This window comes from Pinus tabuliformis, chromosome X (assembly GCF_031772625.1).
Source record: "Pinus tabuliformis cultivar Carrire ecotype Pingquan chromosome X, CPIR1, whole genome shotgun sequence".
In the NCBI taxonomy this organism is placed as follows: domain Eukaryota; kingdom Viridiplantae; phylum Streptophyta; class Pinopsida; order Pinales; family Pinaceae; genus Pinus; species Pinus tabuliformis.
The window spans coordinates 203,533,054-203,554,324 of NC_142308.1; the positions used below are offsets into that span (position 1 = coordinate 203,533,054).

The following is a 21,271-nucleotide window of genomic DNA, read 5'->3' on the forward strand; positions in this document are numbered from 1 at the left end:
GTCATTCCTTTCTATTGCTTATATTTCTTCCTCCATTGCCGCAACCCATTTTGTTTCTTTGACTACAACTTCAAAGTAGATTGGGTCATCTAAATGACAAAATTATGCAAATAAGGAATTCAGACCTGCGCCACTGTCAACTTTATCTTGCTCACAAATTTCATTTAAATTTCTGAGTTTTGGCCTTCTTGTGCTGCTGAAGATGGGCTTGATATGTCACTTGGTGTCGCGCTTCACGATTTGCTTGGAGAAACACTTGCTTGGCTGCGCGAAACTGTGTTGTTATTTGTTGATGGCGTTGCTTGCTGCTTGCCTTGTTGCGCTTGAATAGGAGTAGAGGGAGTCAATGTTGAGGAATTACTTGTTGCTGTTAATTCCTCTCTATCCTCATGTGGTATGCATGCTTTGACATTGATTGTTTTTTCTAAACTTCCATCCCATGCTTCCTATTCTATGAACTGCAAAGCTCTGCTGATTATTACTTTTTGGTTAATGGATTGTAGAGTTTGTATGCTTTGGATTTATCACTGTATCCAACAAATATACATTTCTCCCCCTTGCTGTCCAAATTCTTTCTCAACTCATCCGCGACATGTGCATAGGCCACACAATGAAAAACTCTCATGTGAGTGACATTTTGTTTTCTTCCACTCCATGCCTCTTCAGGACAATGTTTTGGACGCTTTTGGTTGGACATCTATTCAAGATATATGCTGCACACGCGACAACTTCAGCACAATAGTCATTTGGAAAATTCTTTGCCTTTAACATACTCCTTGCCATCTCCATAATGGTCCTATTCTTCCTTTCTACCACACCATTTTGCTGTGGTGTATATCTTGTTGTAAACTGCTTGTGAATTCCATGCTCCTTACAAAATTGAAAGAAGTTATTTACGATGTATTCTCCACCTTTGTTTGTCCTAAGGACTTTGATGAAATGTCCACTTAGCTTTTCAACAAGAGCCTTGTATTGGCAAAAGCTCTCAAACACTTCTCTTTTCTATTTTAGGAGAAAGACCCATGTCTTCCTTGTGTAGTCATCTATGAATGTCAATACATAGTGGCTGCCACCAATTGATGGTGTCTGCATTGGTCCAGATAGGTCTGAGTGGACAATCTCCAAAAGTGCTTTTGCCATCACTGACTTTCTTGCTGGAAATGTCTCTCTATGTTGCTTGCCCGAGATACATCCTTCACACATGTTGTCTGATTTTTCTATGGGTGGTAAACCCTTCACCATGCCTTTCCTATGCAGAAAATTCAAACCTCCAAAGTTGAAATGTCCAAATCTTAAGTGCCATAACCAGTTTTCATCTTTTACCTCTGCTTGAAAGTTTACTTGTGTGAAAACTGCCCCTTTTCTTCCATTTTCTTGTGAGTTCATAGATAGTTGTGCTTGTGCACCTTCTTTCTACAAATCTGATATTATTTTTAGGGGAAGAATTCTATTCTCTGTCATCTGAACCTTTGCAATCAGTTGTCTGCTTGGAGGCCTATCCAAAATTGTCCACCCATCATTTTTGAAGAAGACATTGTAGCCTTTTTTCATGAGCTGTTCAACGCTCATGAGATTATGTTTCAGACCGGGGACAAAGTAAATATTAGAGATGTATTTATTCTCCCCCTTCTTTGTTAGAATATTAACTCTTCCTTTTCCCATGACAGAGACTTTGCTATTAGTCCCTAATGTCACTTCAGAGTTCACACTTTCATCTAGATTAGAAAACATTTCTATGTTTCCTAACATGTGGTTGCTACACCTTGAATTTAGATACCATATATCATTCTGTTTTTCTTGTGCTACATTACAAGCTAAAAACATGCTATCATGGTTCTGATTTTCTCTTGTGAAATTTACACTTGGTTTGTTATTAATATCATATTGCTTCTTTCTACATTCATTTGCATAATGACCATATTTCTTACAGTGATGACATTGAACTTGAGATTTATCATACCTTGACCTTGTGCTTGATTTTGGCTTGGGCCTTGACTTGGATTTTGATCACTGCCTCTTCCATTTGAGCTTGAAGGGCTACTTCTTCCATCTCTGTGTGGGCTTCTTCCTCTTCCTCTAGCATATGATCTTCCTCTGCCTCAACCTTAACAAAATGATAGTCTTGAAGGCATGCTCCAATGAAGAGCTTGCTGCTCTATTCAGTCTATGTTCATGAGAAATTAGAGATGCATTAAGCTCATCCAATGTGAATCGTGAGAGATCCTTCATCTCTTCTATAGCCACAACAATAGCCTCAAACCTTGCACGCAGACTTCTCGAAACTTTCTCAACTATTCTTCTTTCCTCAAGTGTCTCACCATGAGACTTGATTTGAGTAACCAGCCCACTTACATGTGTAAAAAACAAGCCTATATTATCAGACTCTTTCATACAAAGTGTTTCAAAATCTCTCCTCAACATTTGCAACTTCACTGTCTTGACATTTGCCATGCCTTGGTAGGATGTCTAGAGGATGTCCCATGCTTGCTTGGACTTCGTTGCTGCTACAACCCTTGGAAAAATACTTTCATGAACTGCTTGAAAAATATAAAACAGAGCTTTTGAATCCTTCATAACTGACTATATCTTCCTCCTGATCTTCTCGGATCTTCTCGGATCTTCTTCCTTTCATGCCCAACAACTACTATCACACCTTCGAGAACGCACGCTAGCTTTCCCAACACCCACCATCCGCCTTCTACCCATAGTTGCAGAGTGTAGCAAGTCTGTCCTATAGAATGGGTCACTTTATGAATGGAGGTATCGGCTTCGCCTTCCTTCCATTCACAAAGAATATCCTTCTATCCCCAACAGCCTTTCCCAACAGCCTTTCCCCGCACCCACCATCCCCCACAACCACTTTCTTTCTTCCCCCGAAAAAGAATACTATCCACCATTCCTATTTCTTTCATCAGCCCTCTACTATCCCCAACCTTTTCTTATAGCCTTTCAATCACCCCAACATAATTCTTGACTTTCCTGCCCTACTTCTTGTTGAGATAAGGCATTGTCTGCTGCTGCATCTGCTGGTTCTTGAAAACCATTCTCCACCAAATCCCAAATGTTTTGAAAAGAAAATAGGGCCTTCTTGAAAACCATTCTCCACCAAATCCCAAATATCTTGAAAATAAAATAGGGCCTTCATTGTAATAGCCCAATAATCATAATTTTTTCCATTAAACTGAGGTATTTGAGGATTAGTCAAACTTGTGCTTGATGTTGCCATTTTTGAGCGTAAAAACAAACTTTCTACCTGTTAGTAAATATGCTAAAAACAATGCGCACTCAAAAAGAAATTTTTACTGTTTGTAAAAACACTTGTTTTTACACTTTCTACCTGTTAGTAAATATGCTAAAAACAATACGCACTAAAAAACAATTTTTACAGTTAGTAAAAACACTTGTAAAAACAATTTTTACAGTTAGTAAAAACACTTGTTTTTACACTAACAGTGTAACCTGCTCAGATACCATGTTGAAAAATATTTAGACAAATTTGATTTTTGTTTTCGCGGAGGGGAGAGGCAGATAGTTATAACTTTCACGAAGCTACTTTCGTGAAACTAGGTTCACCTATCACGAAGCTGATTTGGCCCACAACGCCAGACTATTTCTGAGTCTTGAATTCTGCGGACCACCGAACTATTCCAGAGACTGAATGAATACTCACAAGAAATATAACACGATAGGTTTGGAGTAACACACTAAAACTTAATATTCATTTCTTGAACATAAAAAATACATCTACATGATACTGCGGCTCATTTACAAAGTAAAATAAAATTTTACAGAAATTTAAACTTACACACAACACTACACAGTAAAACCAGTAACTATTGTTTTACGTGCCCACCAAGAATTGCTCCACAATTTTCTCCAGACTTGCGCTCTTTTTCTTCTTACTCTCCAACCTCTCTACCCAGTCTAACTCTTCTTCTTATACATCAAAATGAATTTTAAAATCATATTTAATTCAAAAGACAAGTTTACATTTAATTCATGAGAAAGCGAAATTAATTTTGATGTTGTTGTTGAGTGTGATCAGAGTTGCTTAGGTGTTTCTGGAATGTGGCCAAGGTTGTTGAATGTGGCCAAGGTTGTTGAATTAATGATTGCCCATATCAGTTTAGCTAAGTACATAAATTCTTTAAATGCCTTTTTTGAGTTTCTGAATAGTTCACCTCTGACTTCCGTCCTTCTATCTTCACGCTGAGAGGAAACCTGCAAAAATGTCTGACATGTATGGCTCCAAAAGTGTATGGCTGGCTGTTGTCCGGATGTTTATTTCTATCTGTGGTTGGGATTATTATTTCCAACACTATTATCTTGATCATACTCCAATGCATCCTTCTCCACGTGACCGTCGGAGACAGAATTGAGATTGGAACCAAAGGCCGAGGGATTGGCTGAGGCAATTAACAGATCGTTTTCCAGCAACTTCCTGCAAGGCGCAGGAGAGTGTTCAGAGCTAGCGCCGCCATTACACTGCCCCTCATCTTAAATCTGATCAAAATTACCAAACAAACAATAGAAATAAAATATAGTATGGAAATCAGATGGAAACTCAGCGTTGGCAGATGAACGCTATGATATCTAGCCAATAGGCTTGAAGAAAAAGAGAATGTAAGCACGGGAGAGAGAGCAGTGAGAGATGGCATATGAGGAAACATGGGGAGGAAGGTGGTTTGGTTATAAGCAGTGAATTGTAATGAAACAACTCCTTCACCGCCTTCGTCATCGTGCAGCTTCCTCACAATTTCAATAAAGTACATTTATAAAGTTATTTTTAAAAATTATTTGAAGGGATATTAAAAACCTTTTAAAAGAAATATTACTACTATAATAACATGCGTTGATATTCAATCTTTCAAAATTAATGTTGTTCTATAATATAAGTAAGTGTGGGATGAAACCATGTTAATAGACGTATCCCAATCACTTTATTAGTGTGGTTATGTTATTGGACAGGTGTTGATATTTAATTTTTAGAAATTAATGTTGTTCTTTAATATAAATAAGTGTAAAATGAAATTATATTAATGGATGTATGTCAATTATTTTATTGGTGACATTTCCACGTTTTTGATTTTTTTTTTTGGGACATTTTTACTATTATGGATAAGTAAATTGATAACATTTAGTTATTATGTTGTTGATAATAATAAATAGTAATTAAGTTATTTATGAAAATTAATAATATTTTAATGGAAGATGTTAGGAATTATGGATGAATTTCAGTAACTCTCTTTTCACGAGATAGATAGTTTTAAGTTAGGAGCAGTTATCCCCTTACCTTCTCTTCCTCTAAGAAAAAGGGAGGGAGGGAAAGAGAAGGGTGTTTGGAAAAGGAGGATGATTTTCTGAGCTGAAAAAAAGTTCAATGGGAAAACCTCTGGAGATTATCTTCCCTAGTGGAAGAAAGTGTTTGCGGGCTGGACTTAGGGCCATGAGACCTTGCCTGAGATTATCTTCCCTAGTGGAAGAAAGTGTTTGAGACCTTGCCTGAGATTATCTTCCCTAGTGGAAGAAAGTGTTTGCGGGCTGGACTTAGGGCCATGAGACCTTGCCTTAGAAACTGTTCTGAGGGAATTGAAGAACATGGGGGAGAATATTGGACGTAATCGTTCTCATTGGAAGGGTGGAGAGGCTTTATTTGACAATGGCTAATCTTCCAATAGCAGATAAGTACTAAATGCATAGCCTATTAATATTATGTGACAATGTCATGAAATATGTTGTTGAAATAATTGCATTTAATCTACTTGCATTTAATCTAGATATTTACCTTCAAATGGTACAATGACTTAAATGCAGTTAAGGTAATAGTAGAAGATAAGGGATTCTGTGTGAAAGAATGAAATTAAGTAAAAAAAAAATTAGTTGTTGAAATTACTTTCTGACAGGAAGAAAGATTATTTATGCGCAGAACTATGTAAAATTGTTAGTTGTTGAAAGTACTTTCAGGAAGAAAGATTATTTATGCGAACAACTATGTGAAAACTGTATAGTTTTTGAATATACTTTCTCATAGGAAGAAATATTATTTTGATTATGTACAACCGGTGTATACTAAAACTACCTTTTGAGTAAATAAAGATTGAAAATGACTTCTAAGTAAATAAAGCTTGGTTGGAAATGCATGTAATATGAATTTTATAGCAAAAATGTATGAATGATTACTTGGGGAAGTATGCGAACAAACTATGTAAAAACTATATAGTTATTGAATTTACTTTCTCATAGGAAGAAATATTATTTTGATTATGTACAACTGCCGTGTAATAAAACTACCTTATGAGTAAATAAAGATTGAAAATGACTTCTGAGTAAATAAAGATTGATTGGAAATGCATGCAAGATGGATTCTATAGAAAAAAAATGTATGAATGATTAATTGGGGAAGTTTTCAGATTAAAAGAAGGAAAATAACTAAGTGTTTGAACATCTAGCTCGATAACCTTCTCCAGTTCTTGAAAGAGGAATCATTCCACTATTTGGTAAGGGTTAGAAATCGAAATTGAAATGCAACTCAGGAACGAGTAGGGAACAATAGATATGTCGGGTTAGCAGGAAAAGAAACATTAAGATTAAAATAAGAAAACAAACTCAGATAATTTGCGAGAAGAATTCAATTTCATTTCAGGAGCTTCAAGAAACCCTGAGTTATTCTTCGGAGCCGTTGCGGGTGAATGAATTTTTCGTACCTAATAGAAAAGTTAAAAGCAAACAACTATATATTTTAACCATGTAGAACCGGACAGCCCAGCTAAAACGAAAGATGCTATTATGTAATCTACAGGAAATCAATAGCTAAAATAAATAATGAGAATCGCTTTATAGTTTGCTGATAAGTAAATGTGGAGTAAATCAAAATCACAACTCTGTATTTATGTTCTGAACCATTAACATTAAAATACAACTGAATCATTAACAGTTTAAAAAAACGGGGTAGACAAACCAGTGCTCGATTAACAATAAGTCCAGCAAGAAATTAACAAAAAGATAGTTTCGAAATGGCCATATCGCCTTAAAATAGCAAGGCTTTAGCACCCATATTTAATTACAAGAGAAATTCCTTAATGGGTCGTCTATGAAAACATAATAGAGTAGAGCTATCCATTTCAATAGGCACATTCAGGGGCAGAACCCATTCTAAAGAGAGGCATCCATACCGTTCCGCTAACCCATGAGGAAGCGCAGGTTCCTCTTGTCGCTGGGTGCGCTGGAACTGGGAGAACGCATCCAAAGACGAATAGTTCAAGGCTAGCCATGCTACCAAGTGTCCTACTACCTCAGCAGCATGAATAAGATTGTAGAACAAATTCAAAAAAATTCAAAAACCTAGAATTAAAGACATTACCTATATCGAGGAGATTGAGTGTGTCTTTTCTCGGTGCCAGAACCTTCTGAGGTCGCAGTAGTTATAATACCTGCAGACAGATTTAAGAAGCCGAACATTAGTTAAATATACAAACTTAAATGTATGAGGTGCATGGATATTTAACCTGAGCAGTATCAATTAAGTCACTGTAAGTAAATAAATCTCACCTGTGTCTGGAAGGCAGTAATCTAGTAACAACGAGTAATATATGGCTGCAACAACGATTGGGTTGGATGCTCTGTTCGGGTTCACTGTTGGATAGACCCGGAGAGACGGATTTACTGCCAAGTAGAGTTGGAGAAACAAAGCCCAGTTGCCAGATCGCAACCCCAACAGAGTTAGGGTTTTGCAGAGCGATATTCCGGTGGCAGCTCTGAGCAAAATGACCAAACGAGGAAGGCAGGTCACTGGGTGGTTATCCATACTTCCTTAGATCATGGTGGACCGCCATATCACACCTCTCGGATCAACGGTGCTGGGAGAGACCACTTGGCAACTGGAGAGGATGAACGCCTGGCAGGTAGTGGCGTTAGTAGCGGTCCAACTCGATGATTAAATTTAAGTTTAAATGTATTGCAAGCACGTACAAGCCATGAACCGGAGGGAGGTCACCACCTCGAGAAAATCGACTAAAACATATACATATATTTATATAATATATTAAACTTCATGAAATATGCCGATAGGAATTAATGTATTGGCACAGTGGTATCAACGCAAATCATACGGGAATGGTATTTCATAGGGTATCAACCGTAATGTGTATATATTATTACTCTCATACCTTAGATGAAGTGTTGTCTGATTCTATGTGTTACATTATTAATGTTGTTGTGTTATTTGAAAGTGGGCTTCTATAAAAACTTCAGGCTTATCGCGATTGCACATTCTTCGTCTTGTCAAGGTGGCTAGCTGGGCCCCTCTCTGTCTCCGTTGACTTCCGTCTATATAAATTGATAAACCCATTACCCTACCGAAGTCGAAAAACTACCGATAATTTCATAATCAAAAGCCTTTTGTCACCCTCTATCTTTTCACCATACTTCACATTCTGTATCAGTATCAATCTCTTGATCACAGTTTGTGGATGGGTGAGCACGTGAAATTTGTATCTGTATCTAGATCGCAGTTTGTGGATGGCTCAGTAAGGTAAACAATAAGGTAGCAACATAGTCTACATAAATGTGATGTGATGGGTTTGTTTTAGTTTCAAATTCAGTTTTTAAATGCTATAATTCACCTCTTCCAATGCTTATGTGCCAAATATAAAAAATAGTGTTTCGTTTTAGATTATGTAAAGCGATGGTAGGAGGTAGAACACTAGCTCGAGACAACAACAAGAGGATTCATAACGCACATTTCATTGCAAGGGGATTCATAATGGGTGTTTCAATGCAGTATAAGCAATCAGAATAATCTCCTTGAACATTTGGTTGACATATTTGACTCTTTCTGGTAGTTTCCACATTTTGTACTAGTTATTTCTCTGCCAATAATTTTACATGGTTTATTTGAGACCAACATAGTTTCATTCATAGTCTGGACAACAATATCTTGGTACTGTATGTGATCCCAATCGTGGATAACTAATTATGGAATCCCATCGCCCAAAAGAATAGTGTATTCAAATTTTCCACATTGCGATTGGCATTTCGATTGTCTAGTTACTTCATTTATTAGCGTTCATGAGACGTAAAGATTTAGATAATAATGATATTAAAGAAAAAGTATGGCGGGATGGCATTTAAGTTGTCCAGTTTCTTCGTTTAGAAGCATTCATCTGAGGTAAAGATTTAACAAATAATCATATTCAAAAATAAGTATGGCAGCATTTGGATCTTATGATAAAATTGGTCAAAATTTTCTACTAATGAAATCTACCAAATGCATGAAATCATTTTTGTCGGCTTCAACTTTCTACATTTTACTCTGTTACCCTAGAACCGCTCCTGAGAGGTGGGAAACCGGTTCCAATGGTTCCAACGCTCTCAGGAGCTTAGGAATGGCAATGGAATGTTCCATTTTCGAACGAACTGCAATGGGAGTTGGGGATAGTTTCAGGAGATTCGAAGATGGATTTTGTGGAGTTCCCAGTGTTCCCACAATTGACTTGACACAAATTAGGGGAATTTATTTTTTGGCGCCAAAAATATCCTCGGTTCAAGCAAACCGGCTGTGAACCCTCCTTAAACGCTGGTTCCTTGGGCCTCCTTTTCACTCCATCACTGAGGTTTTCTATTTGCTGTTGAGAGTGGCACAGTTGAGAGTGAAGAGTGGCTGACCGAGCGAACAATGGTCAAGGTTTGTTGTTCAGTGTTTGTTGTTCGATATTCGTTTTTGTGAACGATGGTCGAGGTTTGTTGTTTGATATTGTTTTTTCCTTATCGACTTAGTACATTCTTCTTCATCTTCTCAGTAAGTGCGTTTTGTGTTTCATCTTCTCAGTAAGTGCGTTTTGTGTTCTTAATTTCCACTGGTAAAGGGTTGTTTTTCCTGCAACATTTTGCGCTTTTAATTTTCTGCTAGTAAAGGGACGCTTTTGCATTATTCTAGGTTAGATCTATATTAAAATAAGATAATATTACCAAAATTGGAGTGGGCATTAGATCAAACTAATTACGTCAAGTTATGCCAGATTTTGTTTGCATGTCATTATCTTGGTTGTTCTCTTGTTATTTTGAATTTTATATTTATATAATCAATTAAAATTTTAAATTGGTTTTAATATTTGATTAAATATTAATTTTAATCATTATATAAATATATATAATTTTATTTTATTTTCTTATTATTATATAATATTACTCTTTTTTATAGTCTTTTTTATAAATTTTGGGAAAATCTCTAGCTATTCTAGATATCAATACCCAAGTTTCCAACTTTCCCACATTCCAGAAACTCATACAACAAAGATATTTTATGTTGCCAAATGAATGAAATCGTTTTTATCAGCTTATACTTTCTTTATTTTATGTTATAAAACACTCGATAGTATATTTGCCTAATTAAATTATTTTAATTTTATGGACCCTGATGGGAAGATATCTTAGCATCATAAACCTTTATGAAAATATGGGAAGATATGTATCAATTGATGAGAAGTAGAGACAATTTAGCAATGCAATGGAAAAGCAACAAATGGAAATATTATTAAAATGTCATTGGAGATTAAGGTTTCCATGCAATTTTATGGCAATAAAAGATTTTAACATCATTATCAAAAAAGGGTGGAAACATATATGGAGGAGTTTGAAAATCATGGTATAGTTGTAGAGACCTCACAATTTTTTAATGGTTTTATTATTTCTCCTCAATTTCAAATACCATATTTTCCAATATCTTGTTTAGATGTAAATTGTCTATAATTTAAACTTAAATTCGATGCATCACTCTTAGTTGGGAGAGTGGTATATTCAATGAGATTGTATCTAAGTGTTATTTAAATTAATTTATATATTTTAAATATGTTGATAATATGTTTTGAAAACAAAATATATGTTATTGAATGAATAGAAAAGAAAACGATTATGTAGCTAAATAAACATTTATAATTTATGATGAGTAGTTTTGTTTACCAGTAGGAGATTCAATTTTCCAAATCTAGTAAGTTGGAGAAAATAATCCCTTCTTGATGCTGAAAACTTTCAATATCAAGGATGAACTTTGCCTCATCAAAAAGATATCATCCCTAAAAACATTGATTCCTACATTTATTATCTCACACTCCTATTGCGACGTATATTTCAATAATTATGAGAAGATTTAGAAAATTAAAAGAAGATTTTAGTGTGAAAATAGGAAATTGTTGAACATGCTTTCCAAGTTCTAAGCTTACTATTGGTTGAGATTTCATTGATGTTGAATTAAAGTTGTCTCGACTATGAATATAAAGGAAGAAGAAATTTAAAACGTGAATTATATTCAATGTACATAAAACTTCGTATGCACATTTACTTAGCATTTTCAACATGTCACAAACTTGCCAAGTAAGCCTTGAAGGGGACTTCCATAACTATTATACTAATTGCAACGATGTTCTTATAAAATCCATATAGTTTAAAGAATATAAAATAAATATTGGATTATGTATTTAAGTCTATATTAGCATTGAAATTTCATCTTCACATAAGTTATATTAATTACAACTCTATTTTTCTTAAATTATATTAATTGGGTTTGTGTTCTTCAAAATAAAGCCATGTAATAAATTTTACTTAATAGAAGTGCAAAGAATGTTTATATTGAAATTATACAATATATTTTTTTATGTACATGAACAAAAAAAAAATGAATTTTGAGGAAGAATGTTGAATGGTTAGTGTTCAAATTTATAATTACATAATTCCTTAATTCTATGAATTTCAGTAGGGTTAGTTGCAATGTGGTTCCTTGGTGGATACAAATTGCAGGTTATGAGAGTACCTCTCATATATAACATTTTAAGCAACCTCTGATGAACCACATGAACCTGTTATAGCTAGGGAAGCCCATAGTTGTATTTCCATTGCCCCTGGGATAGAATACCATAGTGCCCAAATGTCATGGAGTATTGTTTTCTTTATCCATTCTCCTCCTCTAGAGTGGAAAACAAGGAGTATTTCCATATCCTTTGGATAGGAATTCACCAATTATATCTCTAGTGTCTACATGTGATCAAGTACTATTTTCTGAGTTAAAAGAAGGCAGTGAACTAGATAGACAATGAGGTAGGCCATGTTGGCAAGCCCAAATAACCTGCAATCGAGATAAGCTCAGTGATATGTAACATGACAATGAAGGAGCTGATCATCATTAAGTAAAATTAGAGTAGAGACACATCCTAACTTTTACTCTTCACGAAAATTGTAAGAGAGTTTCATGGCATGAAGGATCAATCAACATGAAAAATAATTGTTTCCTTTTTTCTATGAGAAGAAGCCAAGGTAAAAGAAATTGCTTATCTATGTTTGGAAATTGCTAGTTGTATAGAGAAAGGGGAGGGGGTTCTTTTGTTGTGTCATGTTGTACTATAGAGTTCTAAAGAAGAGGAGAATGGTAGTTTTGTTAGAGGTGCTTTTCTTATGTTGAATGTATGAATGTTGGGTCATTGGATCATTGATTAACCCATGTGGAGGAATATGTTCTATGTATTGGAGCAACCACATCTTGCTAAGGATGAAGAAAATAAAAAAGTGAAATATTATGGATCTAGGTGTGAAGAATTGATCCTACAATAAAAATGAAGATCTAAAAATGGCATGGGTAGTCAAATGAACTATGAATTAGTAAGAGGAACATGAAGAAACATAAATTATTTAAATTTATAACATAGTTTAGATCTTCCCATTTAGATTAAAAAATCATTGTTATTTCTCGCAAGAAATGGATGTAAATGAGGTTGTTGGTTCTTGGTGATATGCAAAATGCCATCATGAGAATAAAGGGAAGGAAGTGTCCCTATTTATCCTGGCCCATTACAATTCTCTATTCTAGTTTAAAAATAGAGAAAATGAAGTTGGAGGACACTATGGAAGGGGCTAGGAAACATGACTATGTAAAGTGAATTACTCCTAGAAGAAATATTTGGAGGAGTCTACATGTGTAGTGATCTGTAAATATCATGATGGATCATGTGTCCTCGAGACAAATTTAGATGGCCTCCAGCAATCATTTTTTAAGTGTATAAACATTATGACTTATTGCGTGAGAGTAGCCAAGGATCTTGTGAAGAACAAAAGGGATCCCAAATCCTAGTTGTGTACAATGATAATTTTGCTTGTTTGTTGGCATTATGATGAATGTGTTGTACTTGATGGCAACCCACTTGTAGTAGAACAAGAATATGGGAAACAGATGAATCTACAGGACAGATCAGAGGTGACAGAATGACGGAACATAATAATGGTATAAGGTATTAAGGTAGTGTGTGTTGTCCTTGATAAGAAGTGCCCTTAATAACAACATATTTGATGAATGGAATAATTGATAAAGGTATAAACAGGATGAGACAGAATGCATGACAGTTGCTTTTACAGATGTGTCAAATTGCAGGGCAGTTCAAAGGAATCAGTTCATAAGTGATGTATGATGGAAAATCACATTATAAAATGTCTCTTAAGAGGTAACAGAGTAATGGAAAAGAAGAACAGGTTGATGCAACATAGGACTTCAGATCAGAATTGAGAAATTGAAGAAAAGAATGTTTTCATATATGTTAAGTTGTATACGCAGGTTCACTATACAAAAAGCAGTGTACACACACGGGTTAATGGAACAAAAGGAGCGTATACATATGCACGCACTTTCATAGAAGGAAAAGCACATCTGGGATGGAAAATCAAGGTTTTGGTATGAGGTATTGGCCCAAGGTTTTGGTATGAGGGTTGGTTCGAGGTTTTGGTCAGAGGTATTGGTCCAAGGTTTTGGTTCGAGGTTTTGGTGTGAGGTATTGACAAAGGATCTAAGTATATAAGAAGGAGGAGATCAAAAGCATACGAGCATAAGTAATGAATATCTTATGAAGTGTTAGATCAAAAGAAAATATGCATGTTATGGGTTTCTGATGCTTTGGTTCATCTAGACTAAGTATGCACATGAGTTTTTGATAATGGATGAGATCTAATAATGGATTAGGATCATAACAACTTATCATTATGTGATATTAGAATGGATATTCTAGATCTAAATACTAACGAATGTTTTATCTTTTATATGTCTTGATATGGGTATGAGTGAAGTCCGGAATGGTTGCGAATTTATACTTAAGAAATTGAAAATATATACATTGGTTCGCCTTGGTGAATGCACATATGCACGTTGGTTTGACATTTCCAAATAGCATATGCAAAATAAAATTATATTGTTCAGAGGTGACTAATCTATCTGATTAGTGTTGTTGGTTTACTATTTTTTGTTAATGATGTCTTCATTAGATCTAAAAGTAAAATTGATTGTATATGGTGATTGAGTCTGGTTGATTGATTGATTGAGTAAGAAGGGTGATCCTTGCTACTATCTATTTAGAACTCTGTAGATTGATAGTAGATCTTTAGAATGTCACTGATTGGTATAGTTTGTGGTTCAGAGGTTTTATGATTCAGTATCTTTAGAGGTATACGTAGGTTGGGCTAAAGGAAGCAGCGTATACACGCAGGTTGGCTTCATTGAAGAAGCGTATACATTCTTACACATGACATTTGATGTTACGGTGGGTTTTGGTTGTTGATGCAGTGTTCTAGCTTCAGATCTGTGTATTAGCTATAGTGATCTATCTGTTCCAGTTGATTTCTTGAATTTGATTAATTTTGAATGAATGGTTGATTCAGTTGTGATTGTTTTATTTTGTATGTCAGAGGACTCAGTGAATGATTGCTTCAATTGTGTCAGAGGTTCATTGATTGTTTGATTCAGTATGTCAGAGGTTTCAGTGATTGATTGGTTCAGTTATGGTTGATTCAGAGATTGATGATTGGGTTTCAGTTATATCAGAGATTGATGATTGAGTTTCAGTGTTGGTTGATGCAAATATATTCAATGGATGTATTGCAGTGGTGATTGATTTTGAGATTCAATGTTACTGATGGGTCTACTATGAAAATTTGATGAAATGTGGCCTACATATTGTGTTGTTGTGTACGAGGAGTATCTAGTATGAAAATTTATGAAACATGGTCCCTAGAGGATACTAAGGGTTGGAGCCTTCAGTGAGGAAGTCGAAGCTTCTTGCCAATAGTGGTTGGTGATTTGATCAGGAGGTTGGAGATCCATTTCAGTAGAAGCTGGAGAACGAGTGAAGTTTGGAGGCTTATCTAGACTGACACCTACGTACTAGTAAACATATCAGCTAGTGCAAGAGCTAAGGGGTTGTAGCTCCCTTCCAGTAGAAGCTGGAGAATGAGATAAGGTTGTAGCCTTCTGTAGGTGGGTGCCTACGTACTGGTATGAGTCGGCAGTAGTACAAGATTGTAAACAGATTATTCTTTATATTAAAAGAAGACAGAGACAACAACAATAGGTGGTTTTTCTCCCGCATTGCGTTTCCACCTTAAATCTTGGTATTCATGTGTGTTTCTTATGTGTGATGGTTTATTCTGGTACTGTTTAATGTTTAATAAAGTAATGATGCACTGATTAAAGATCAACATATGATGAATTAACTGAATCATAAGTTCATTGGATATATGCTGGTTTCCTTAAGAACAATTGCATGCACATGGGAGTTCCCTTCACTAAAGTAGCGTATATAAATCTGATTATGGAAATAAAAATGTTATTTATTTGTAAATACTAATTCACCCCCCCACTCTTAGTATTATTCCCAACAATTGGTTTTAGAGCAGGTTCTTTGACACAAGCTTGATCACTTGAAGGAGATCTGTAGTAACAATGGGAAAGAAGCAAAAGAGAAAAGCACCTCAAAAGAAGAAGACATCTTAAAGGAACTGTGACAGTGGTAGAGACGATTGGCCACTATGTGGAAACAACTCTTTAGATTATGAATCTCCTCATAATGAAGATGAACAAGCGAAAGAATTATCAAGTACGAATTTGTTGTCCTCTGGTGATACGTTTCTCTATTCATTTGAAGATAAGGAATGTGACAGTGAAACAACTAAATTTTCTCTTACGGGTGAAAGAGAAAGAAATCAAATAGAGGAAGAATTTAAAAAGTTCATAGACACAATTAGAGATAAAATAGATCTAATTGATAAAAGGGAATGTGCCTACAAAGAAGAAGTTACTAGATTAAAAGCTCAGTTAGAGGAAGGAAACAAAGTAAGGAAGCAGTACAAGGAAAAGGAGGATCAATGTCAAAGGCTGCAGGATGAAGTGACATCATTGAGAAATGAAATAAATGAGAAGGATACAACAATCAAGAAACTTATAGAAAGACCCAGTTACTATAAAAGTCTTGAAGCTGAGATAGTCTCTTTAAAAGAAGATCTTGAAAATTAAAATAAGTAGAATGAATAACTACCTCAAGAAGATGAAGAACAAGAAAATGAGATTCTCAAATTAAAACAACAAGTGGAAGACGGAATAAAATCTTAAGAAATCATGAAGAAGCAATATCTTGAAAAGGAAGAGAAATATTAGGCAGAGGTAAATATCCTAAAAGGTAAATTATAAGAAAAGGATAAACTTTTATGATTTCAAGACAATACTAAGATTTTGGATGATATTCTTAGTAGTCAAAGGTCTCTTGCCATCAAATCTGGTCTTGGTTTTCATGAAACAGTTAAAGGTGAATCTAGCTCACAATCTGAAGTAAGGAACTCTAATGCAAAACCTGAAATAAGATGTCAACCCCATCAACAACCAAGGAAAGGAAGTCTTCAAAGAAAATCATTTACTCCTAATTATGGAACTCATAATTGGTTCTTTCCTCTGATGAATAATGTTGAATGTTTTATATGTCATAAGTTTTGACATGTTGCATCCTAATGCGGAAGTAGAATGGCTAAAGCTAATAACCGTCACACAGAAAGATCTTTAGCTTCCAGGTACTTTAAGGGATATTATTTTTCTTGCAATATGTTTGGTCACAAATCCATTGACTGCTTTAAAGGGAATATGAAACATATAAGATGTTATGCTTGTAAAAAGTTTGGGCATATAGCAAAAGAATGAAGGAGAAAATTTTAGCGAACATACAAGAAGGAGCAAACATCATCACACTCCAAGGTATGGAAGAATAAGGAAGTACAGTTAGAAATATGTGGAATAGCTCATTATACATACAAAACGGACTTAGGAGGAACTGAAAGTATGAAATTTCAGTGTTCTAATTCTCATATGCAGTTACCATGAAGACAAGTCGCGTTTATACGTGAGTTTGAAGCTGCTCAGTCGTGTATATGTATGCTTGATTAAGAAGTGGTTGGACAAACTCAGAAAAGAAATATGATATGGTTGAAACAGTTATAAATCATATTTTCTATCTTGATGATTGATGACTATAGTTTGTGGATGTTATTTAGAAGTGCTTTTGATCCTCATAAGTTGTTGATGACTTGATGTATATCTGATTGATGATGATGCCTTGATGATTCTTACTGGCATTTTTAATGATTAGATTTGGCAGTGAACAATTGGCACAGGTTCAGGTGGAGAATATGCTATGCTTCTAATAATGCATTGTTTGCATTATGTTCATAAGTTTTTGGTACCTAATTATTCTTATCAAAGGTGATGATGTATATGTTGCTGAAGTGTTTAAATGATACATCATGCTATGCTACGATTATGAGTTGCCTATGATAAAGTCTTAGATGATACTTGTATTGCTTGGGGTTACATAGTTGTTATTCATATCATATTTATGGATGATTATGGATGACTATTTTGATGATGCATATAGTACATATGGTATGTTTCTTACATAGTGATCTTCATAAGGACAAGGAGAAGAACAAAGCTTGAGTACACAACTTCATGATGATAAGAGTCACTCATTTATTTTATGCTGCTATCATCATGCCTTCAAAGATGCATAAAGTTCATATGGTGCAGTTATGGTGCATGATTCCCATAGTTCTTGGCTCTCACATGATATATTGGTTGAGGATTGTTGCTCTTGATGGTATGTACATTGATGAGAAGCTAGATACATATTGCTATCTCTATGATGGATACATATTATGCTGGATACATGGATGATTACTTAAGTTGCATATTGGTAAATATTGTTGGTTGGCCAAGAAAATGGTGTTATTGCAGGTTTCTTGAAGACAGATCTATTTGAAGACATGGTTATTTGGAGACATGGCTTACTTAGTCACATAATGATGATGACTTCTTACTTTATGATGATAGGTTTGATTATCATGGTTGATGCTTATCAGATGTGGATATTGGAAAAATCCCTAGTGAAGATACATGGTTGATATATTGAGGGTTCTTGTGGAAAGATCATGTAGTTATTGATGATGATGTTATGATCATAGATGATGACTATAGTGTTTTCACATACATATGAAATGATGTGAAGGATTTTTTGTTACTGCTTGGAGATATGACATATGCTTAGCTGATTCATGGAAGGTAATGATAAGCCTCTTTCGACTAAGGAAACAGAGCAGGTTGATCTTGATGAGATCAAGAGGATGAGTTGATATCTATATGCGACATACTTTGTCACAGGTTGATGATATTCACATTGTCATATCTTTGGAACTGATGATGGACGTATACAGGTTGTTGGTATCGATGTTGCTGACAGATGCTTATGGTGCAGATCATATATGGTGTATGATAGTTCCTGATGACTATCACGGTCTTGTTTAGATCTTTGGTCTTTGTTATAAATGAAAAGTATATAATTTGATGTAAAGGTCATATAAATGCTCATGATGTAATAATATGTCTTTGTCTGTCATAATCTTTTAATGAGCCCTTTTTGATCATATGATGTAATTTGTACCCCCATTATGCATGCAAGGATGATGTAATAATTGCTATATTTCAATCATGTATAAACAATTGGTATATCCTCACTTGGTTGGGTAGATCAGTCAAATTTGTTATATCCCCACCTGGTTGGGAGATTGATGTATGTATGAGTCATTCGTGATAGGAAGGTCATACTCACATAGTTGAGTTATAAAGTCATGTTATTATTTTGGAAAATATTTTTGTAGATTCTGCATGTGATCAAGGGGAGAATGGGCGGTATAGTGCATCTCAACATGTAAAAAGGGCGAGTTTGATCAGAGAATTCAACATATGCCTAGGGGGAGCACAATCAATGTTTGTATTCAGTAGTTCAGATATGGAAGTCTTCATTTTGGTCAGCCCTTTGCCCTAGATCTCAAAAGGGGAGAATATCTTGGTCCACCGTTCACCCTTGATGTCGAAGGGGGAGAGTATCTTTGTGTTTCTTGATATATCTAATAGGTTCTACAGCTTTAAGTAATCAACATAAATATGGTTTCCATCAAGTCCAATGGGGGAGATTGTTGTCATTATGATGAATGTGTTGTACTTGATGGAAACCCACTTGTAGCGGAACAAGAATATGGTAACGATATGAATCTACTAGACAGATTAGAGGTGATAGAATGATGGAACATAATAATGGTCAAAGGTATTGAGGTAGTGTGTGTTTTAATTTATAAGAAGTGTCCTTAATAACAACCTATTTGATGAATGGACTAATTTAGAAAGGTATAAATAGGATGAGACAGAATGCATGACAGTTGCTTTTACAGACGTGACAAATTGCATGGTAGTTCAGAGGAATCAGTATAGAAGTGATGTACGATGGAAAATCACATTATAACAAGTCTATTAAGAGGTAACAAAGTAATGGCAAAGAAGAATAGGATGATGAAACATAGGACTTCAGATCAGAATCAAGAAATTAAAGAAAAGAACGTTTTCAAGTATGTAAAGTTGTATATGCAGGTTCACAGTATGAAAAGAAACATACACACACAGGTTAATGAAACAAAAGGAGCGTATACGTATGCACACACTTTCACAGAAGGAAAAGTGTGTATGGGATCGAAAATAAAGGTTTTGGTCTGAGGTTATGGTCCAAGGTTTTGGTCCAAGGTATTGATCCAAGGTTTTGGTCTAAGGTTTTGGTCTGAGATATTGGTCCTTGGTTTTGGTTAGAGGTATTGAAAAAGGATCTAAGTATAGAAGAAGGAGAAGATCAAAAGGATATGAGCACAAGTAATGAATATCTTATGAAGTGCTAGATCAAAAGCAAATATGCATGTTAGGAGTTTCTGATGCTTTGCTTCATCTAGATTAAGTATGCACCAGAGTGTTTGATTATGGATGAGATCTAATATTGGATGAGGATCATAACGACTTATCATTATGTGATCTCATAATGCATAGGCTAGATTTTAATGCTAACGAATGTTTTATCCTTTATATGTCTTGATATGGGTATGTCTAAAGTGTAGAATGGCTGCGAAGCTATAATTAAGTAATTGAAAATATATATGTTGGTTCACCTTGGTGAAGGCGCATATACATGATGGTACCACATTTCCAAGTAGTGTATGCAAAAGAAAATTTTGTTGTTCAGAGATGACTAATCTATCTGATCAGTGTTGTTGGTTTACTGATGTTTTTCAATGATGTCTTCATTAGATCTAAAAGTAAAATTGATTGTATAAGGAGATTGACTCTGGCTGATTGATTGATTGAGTAAGAAGGGTGATCCTTACTGCTATCTGTTTAGATCTCTGTAAATTGGCAGTAGATCTTCAAAATGTCACTGATTAGTACAGTTTGTGGTTCAGAGGTTTTATGATTGAGTATCTTTAGAGGTATACACAGGTTGGGCTAAAGGAAGTAGCGTATACATGCAGGTTGGGTTCATTAAAGAAGTGTATACATTCTAACACATGACCTTTGATGTTACAGTTGGTTCTAGTTGTTGATGCAGTGTTTTGGGTTCAGATCTATGTATTAGCTACAATGATCTGTCTATTCTAGTTGATTGGTGGAATTTGATTAAGTTTGAATGAATGGTTGATTCAGTTGTGATTGTTTGATTCTGTATGTCAGAGGTCTCAGTGAATGATTGTTTCAGTTGTGTCAGAGGTTCAATGATTGTTTGATTTAGTATGTCAGAGTTTTTAGTGATTCATTGATTCAGTTATGGTTGATTCAGATATTAATGGTTGGGTTTCATTTATATCAGAGATTTATCATTGAGTTTTAGTGATTGGTTTGATGAGCCTCGGTATTGCAGCAAGAATGCTACAACTCCTAGGGCTACCAAGTTTACTTATCAATCAGGGGTTTGTATAAGCTTGGACGTGACTGTGCCATAGACATAAGTAGAAGTGAAGGCACTGCCAATTGTCACTGCTTATTTGGAAAGAGACCCCAGGGGTTCCAACCCAGACTTCTATAGGGTCAAAAGAAGCTTGATTTTGATGGAAGGAG

The 21,271-nt window shown here is 35.1% G+C and overlaps 1 long non-coding RNA gene across 1 annotated transcript; it reads right to left on the reverse strand.

Moving 5' to 3' along the window:
* Positions 1-6,951: 6,951 nt before the first annotated feature.
* On the reverse strand, positions 6,952-7,762 carry LOC149139087 (uncharacterized). Its single transcript, XR_016265249.1, has 3 exons — positions 7,549-7,762; positions 7,361-7,430; positions 6,952-7,228 (listed from the first exon to the last, which is right to left on the reverse strand). It is a non-coding gene; the product is annotated as an uncharacterized LOC149139087 (long non-coding RNA).
* Between the last annotated feature and the right edge of the window lie 13,509 nt (positions 7,763-21,271).